The 7,072-nt window shown below is 48.1% G+C and overlaps 2 pseudogenes; both read right to left on the bottom strand.

Moving 5' to 3' along the window:
• Positions 1–3,744: 3,744 nt before the first annotated feature.
• LOC125507635 lies at positions 3,745–4,909 on the bottom strand (annotated as a pseudogene).
• A 60-nt stretch (positions 4,910–4,969) lies between these two features.
• LOC125507634 lies at positions 4,970–6,832 on the bottom strand (annotated as a pseudogene).
• Between the last annotated feature and the right edge of the window lie 240 nt (positions 6,833–7,072).

The following is a 7,072-nucleotide window of genomic DNA, read 5'->3' as shown; positions in this document are numbered from 1 at the left end:
AAACCACCCACGGTACCTCCGAAGCCACCCATGCCACCCATGGCGCCGAGGCCACCGCCACCCATTGCACGAACCATCGCTCTTTTTTGGATCAAGACTTCTTTACGAGAAAGATTGACAAAGTCCTTTTGCGCCTCATTGAGGATAGATGTGTCCAAGAAGAACAAGTGCTTCTCCCATTCCAACAATCTTGTTCGCTCCTCATTGCTCACCTCCCTCTTCTCCGAAGCCACATTCCTCTCCTCGGCCGCCACCCTCCTCTCCTCGGCCGCCAACCTCCTCTCCTCGGTCGCGGCATCTTGGGCCCTTGCCATTTTCTTCACCTCGTTGGCTTCTTTTCTTGCCTTCACTATAGCTTCCATAGCATTGTTGAGCTCATCATCTCCTTTCCTCTTCTTCTTTTCGGTTTTGTCTTTCTTGCACCCATCCGGTCGCTTTGGCTTCGAGTATAAAACCGAGTTGGGTGTGGGGCTTCTCTTGCCGTCATCACTTGATGCATCATCCTCCTCATCATCATCATCCAACTCAATTGTTCGCTTGCTTTTGTTGCTCAAATGCAAATCATCCAAATCTTCACGCTTCTTTCATTTCTCATCATCCTTCAACACGTTATAGCAACGGGGCAAGGTAAAGACCCTTCCTTTCTTGATCTTCCCCTTCTTGGTTTTCCTCTCCTCTTCTTTGAACAAGTTTTGCGCAATGTTGTACTACATGAAAACAAAGCAAGTTAGCACCAACAACAAGTATGATGAACATGTATGAAATGCCACTTACTCTATCGTCCTCATTTGTGCCACTTGGGTTCAACTTGTCAACCGCCTTTTGACAAGCCGCCCACCTTTGATAATCCGAGTTGATTGTCGACCATCAGGACCGAAGTGATCTCTCGGAGCGGTCAATTCCACTCACGTTGTGAACATCAAAGTGTTCTTTCATCCGCCCCCAATAAGCATCTCTACTTTGATCACCTCCAACGGATGGATCCCTCGACACTTGCAACCAAGTATTGCATAGTAAGATGTCATCGGCGTTGGTGTAATTGCCCGCTCTTCCTTTCGGTGCGTCGACAATGCCCTCACCCTCCTCGTCCACCTCGAACTCATGGTCTTCGGAATGCATGTCATTGGTTTGAGACCAATGCGAATTGTTGGAGCCAACACCCATAGTTGACATGTATGCATCATCATTGAGACTACAAAGTTTTTTGAACAATGCAAATAAGCTATCTATATGAATGCATTGAAAAAATAACAAAAAAAGAAAAGTTGGAATTTTTTTACCTTGGGGGCATTTCGTTGGACATGTTGTGCGCGTCGGCCGCTGGCTCAATGAGTGAGCTCGCCGGCGCTTCGGTAGCCGCCGCGCCCGTCACACGCCCTACAAGCTTCTTCCTCCTCGCCTTCGAGGTGCCGGAGCCGTCCGCCGCCTTGTTCTTCTTCGCCGATGTCTTGCCCTTCTTTGGCCGCGCCACATTGGGGAGCTTCGAGGAGGGGGCGGCGGCTCTGGCCGGCGCCTGCGCGACGACACCCGCCACCAAGCTCATCCACGACGGCATGAAGAGGACGCGCGCGAGGCTGATGGTCGAAGGAGCTCCGGCGGAGGCAAGGCCGCCACCCGGGTTAGGGTTTGCGGCGGCGGCGGCGGTGGAGGGGTCGCGGCTATAGGATGGGGTGAGCGGGGTGCTGGCGCGTGCGTCCATGGGTGCAGTTCACCGGCGCCGGCACGCGCGGAGCATAGGAGGCGGAGAATAGAGAGTGCGGCGCGAGCGCTCGAGTGTGCGGCGCGCGGAAGCGGGCGCCCCAAATACACCTCGCGAGATAGCGAATCCGACCGCGCGCCCAACTCCTTATACTGCGCGCGCAGTTATTGCGCGTCCGCTGGAGCCACCCGCCGGGTTGCGCGCGCGCTAAAATGAGTAAATTTGCGGCGCGGTGCTTGTTTAGCGCGGCTGTTGGAGATGCTCTAAGAGCCTAATCATGATGAAACTGGCATGTTTTTCTCTTCCTTTTCCTCACAATGAGTAGTTCCAAAATAAACTCAAAACTCAAAACCTAATCAACAATTCAGTTTATAGTTGGCCTATTTATTGCAATACACATGCATCATCTGCGGCAGCTGAAGGATTGTGAATAGGCAAGTTTTAACTACGCGTGATATAACTAAAATCTGCAAGAATTCCCAAGCGGTACCATCAACCAAGTATAGACATTTTACTACTTCCTTCGTCTAAAAAAATATGTCCCTCGAATGAATGTATCTAGGAAAGGGAGTATCGAATACCTGTATAGCGGTGGAATCTACAACCCCCCTTCTCCCCTCCCCCGCCGCTACCCGCGAAGGCGTCGGGGAGGGCTTCAGATCGCCACCGCCGCACCCCCTCTCCTCCTCCTTCGCCTCGGTCGTCGCCGGCGGCGGCGGGGCCTCTTCGTCCCCCGCACGTGGAGTTAGTCGCGGGTCAGATCTCGCGGCAGGGCGTGGCAGCGCGACGCCGCTCTTGAGCAGGCCGGCGATGGTGGCGTGGCGCCGAGCGGCGGGCAGCATGGTGGTGGTGCGGGCCGGTGGTGGCGTTGGCGGCGGTGCTTCCGGCATCGCGGGTCACGGTTGACCGGGTCGCGGGCGGCCCTCTCGCCGTGGTTCTCTGGTGGGGGCGGCGCGGCAGCGGAGGTGGTGGGCTGCTCCCACCCAGTCGGGCCCTCGCGGCTGGGCAGCGGCGCTCGGCTCGGGCGGATCCCCCTGGTGACGTCTCTAGGCGGCGGCGAAAGCTCGGCCATCCTTCCTCTCCGGCTTATGGCGGTGGCCGATGCCCCATGGTGTCCTGGGCCTTCAACGTGCGGGCGGAACTCAGTTTCAGGGTGGAGCTGGAGCCGGCACAGGCGTCGGTCGTGGTCATGGGCTACTTCTCCAGCTTCCCCTTCCCCCGAAAAAAGGTTTGGAAGACATAGATTAATGATTTTGGTTTCTGAACATAGTTACCAATTCGAGCAAGGTACACACACCTAGCTAGGTTGTAGATAATAGTGGAAATCTTTTTTCCGAAAAGGATGGTATCCCCCGGGTTATGCATCACACGATGCACACAGCCATAGATAATAGTGGAAATCTAGCAGATGTTGGGACGATACCTGCACATTCCATGCAAGCTTTATTCATTTGCAAAAGTGAATCGCAGAGAGCCAGTGAAGAAACATTGATATTCTCGCAAAAAAATACATTCTTCTAATAGACTATCATAAAGTTGTTCACAAAGGCTCGGAGTAATACTACTGCCGCTAGTTTATCTACTCCCTATAATATTACTACTAACTACTCCCTTCCTCTATTTCAGACTGCTTTGGTCTAAAAGTTTATTTACATATGCCCTATGTGATTTGGTTCAAGTGGCCGTGCAGTCAGAATGCTACTAAAAGAAAAGAAAAAGACTATCGATAATTTTAAAATGTCTTATAAGTTTCCAAGCACCTCTTCATATAATTTGCGGTTTGATATGTCTTATAATTCTCCATGGACCTCGTGCGAGGTGTGGAAGTTTGCCTTGCACGCATCTATTTGCAATTTGCGATTTATGACCGGTCATGGATAGGTTCCCCTGGGCACATCAGAAACAACTCTAGGGATGGCTTATAAAGCAATTACAACTTGGAGTAAAATGAAACAACTCTAACTGAATTTGGAGACAGCAGGAAAACCTTCTTCGGGACGAACCTTTCCATACCCAAATTATTTAAATTAATACTAACTAGGGGCAATCGACTCTTGGCGATGTCAAATTTGGTCTCCTCTATCGCTGGTATGTGGCGCCACACATGAAAATATATGCGAACGATTACACATAATTCGCACATGAAAAATACTTGAATGCAAACAGAAAAATAGGTAGATAAACATTACTACTTTAACAACAACTAGCATCACATAAGCTGATGTCGCTCATAACTTATCATTACTTTTCCTTTAGGCTCTTGGTTCATCTTGCTCCCATCAGCCTTAGGGAATGAAGATATTAGCTTGAGCTCAAAATTTCTTAACAAATGGCTCCATATCACCTTAATTTGTAGGTATGCCAAGGCCATGCCAGGGCAAACATGCCTTCCACCACCAAATGTTGTGAAAGAGTACTTGCCACCAACTTTGTCCTCCTCTCTTCCAGGGCCAAACCAATCCGGGTCATACAAATGAGGGTCACTGTAAATGTGTGTTAGCTTATTGTTGAGTGCAGTAGGGACTAGAATGTTATGCCCCCTAGGTATGTCATATTCCTCGCCTTCCTTGGTATGCACCCCGAATTTCGTATGTGCCTTGCAAACTAAAACTGGTGCTGATGTGTGCATTCTAATTGCCTCCTTGATGCATCTATGCAGGGTATCCATCTCCGACAAGGCTTCGTAGCCTATTTGGTTCTTGTACATGCTAATGATATGTTTTTGCTCCTCCATGGAGCTATTAAGAACTTGGTGTTGCTCAACGTGCAAGCTCCGGTCCATGTACTAGTGCTAGTGCTTGAGATGTGTCCGGCAACGACAAGGCCCATGATCATGCCAGAAATTTCTGCTTCGGTTGTAAAGCGACCGTCTTTATACTTGGAATTCATCAACCTCTGCAGTGTATCCTCCTCGACTCGGCCGGAGCTTCTACGTGACCTGATGGTTGCAGTGAATCTTTCTTTCAGCCTGATGTGTGCCTAGTCTCGTCGGCGGTTTCTCGGGGTTGGAGTATATGGGAACAAGAAACTGAGAAAGTTCAATCCGTTTGCAAGGTCATGGAATAATGAGTATCCTTCTTCCAGCATCATGTCTCGAACCTCATATCCAAGTAGGCACCGACTTGAGATAAACATGAGCACCTGCTCGAGTTCATGTTTAAGGTCAACTATGCCATCTTGTCCCCACTTTGCAAAGTAGGCCTGTACAGTAGTATAAGAAAGCCGTCAGCCAAGTGCAGCCCACATGCATGGTATCACTACTTTTTTCATCTACATCTGCTAACCAAAAACTAATGACAAATGTTGAAACCAGGTCCAACACATACGCCATCTTGCTAATCTAATATGTTATTTTGGTTTATTAGACTTGTGATTTGTGGGCTGATTTGACCAGGTACACTCGATTCTTTTGCTCTCATGATCTTCCCATAAAAGATATTTACGTTAAATTATATATCATCGTTGCTAATTGCTATCATATAGCATGAACTTTTTTCATCTACATCTGCTAACCAAAAACTAATGCATTATACTCCCTCCGACCCAAAGTAAGTGCCGCTGATTTAGTATAAATTTATACAGCACTTATTTTGAGACGGAATGAGTATATAGTAGTACTACCATGAAATTAACACAACGAACCTCGAGGGCATGGACAACGTCTGGGTTGTCATGGAGTGACTTGAATGCTACAGCGATGACTCCTGATAGCGTGAAGACGCTGCCGAACAACAACGCTGAGACAATATCAACAGCCAAATTCTCACTTAGTGATGTCTCTTTCAGCGCGCAGCTCTTCGATAATTATGTCAAGGAGGTCGCCATGTTTATTCCTTGGTGCACTTAACCTCTCTGCCAACGTGTCCCGGACTGTCTTCTGCACAATTTTCCTTGCCTGCACGCGCAAAGCATATCAACTGTTAATTACCTTTAGGGGCAGTTTAATCCACGTTTGTCAATCAAAACCAAAACTCAAAATATATATCCGCCCTCTAATTTATGGTGAAGGGACAATGGCCCCGGCCCTTGATCTTGGAAAAAGGAAGGGGGGAAATGAGAATGTTAAAATTCAGATGTCAGATTTTTAAACATCGCAAATCGAACATTTTCTATGACAAATTATGTTGTTACGGCATGAGAATTCCTTTCGGCGAGCATGGCAAATCCTAGCAAAAACTGAACATGGCAAGAATTTGGCATGCTTGCTGAAGGGAATCGCCATGCCACGACCATGTAATTTGCCATGACATGATTGAAAATCTGACATAAGATTTTTAGCGAAATCCAAAAATTAATTTGTGCATGTATGTACCTGCATGCATCGGTAAAATGATGTCCCGGGAAAATATATCGGAAAGGATAAGAGCTCTGTGAAAAGCACATCAAACGTGCTCCGCAGTTGTCCCGACTTGGTGGAATCAAAACCAAGGCACTTCTTCATCACCAGCTCAAACAGAAGCTGCAACGACGACAGTATCTAGCTAGCATTAACTTGCTCTCATACAAGGTATGTAGATGCAGGATCGAGCAACTTATAAAATTTCGTGCAAGTAGGGCAGGAAGAAGAAATGGGATGGTAACCAAGGCATGTGTGTGTGCACTTACGTCGGGCGCACCGCTGCGCACATCGACGCTCGGCTTGGTGGCCCATGCGGCAAGGCGCTCTCTCACAGCGGCCTCCATCTCAGGAAGGAGCACATCTTTGAGAGTCTGGATACCCAACAGCGTGTGGGCGCATCTTCGGATGAACTTGTGGGTTTTGCCATGGAAGGCTTCCAGGCTCTTCTCCCCGAATATTTTTGCCAGTGCCCGGGGGAACCAAATACGGAACAATGTGTCTTCCTGCTGGAGGATAAACCGATTCATCTCCGGGTTGGTTGAAATAACCACACGCTGCCCCAGCAAGCTTGTCTTGAAAATCGGGCCGTACCTGAGCAAGCAGTAACCACAGAGTTACTTGTTTTCGAGCATATGATTTCTTGCAATGAAAAAACATGACAAGCAATAGTATAACATGGATCGATCTCCATTCAAGCGGTACCTTTTCATCCTTAGTTTGTAGAAGTCAGGGATGTCTAGGGAAGGGCTTGCCTTTAAGAAGTCCAAGGTCTCACCAATCACAGGGAATCCCATGGAGCCAGGAGGAAGAACCCCGTTGCAAACCGGGTTAATCCATTTGTATACCCACTGTACAAGCCATCCAATCACAAGTGTAACTCCACACAAAGCTATGTATTGAGGAACAAAAATGCCCATATCTCAAAGTGCAACTACTGTGATTGTAGAGGTCTTTGGATGCTTATATATGCAATCTAGCATTATGATTATTAGAGTTGTAGTTAATTAGTTGTCTGTGGATTGTAGAGGTCTTTG

Source organism: Triticum urartu, chromosome 5 (assembly GCF_003073215.2).
Source record: "Triticum urartu cultivar G1812 chromosome 5, Tu2.1, whole genome shotgun sequence".
NCBI lineage: Eukaryota > Viridiplantae > Streptophyta > Magnoliopsida > Poales > Poaceae > Triticum > Triticum urartu.
This window is presented reverse-complemented; position numbering and strand designations above follow the sequence as displayed.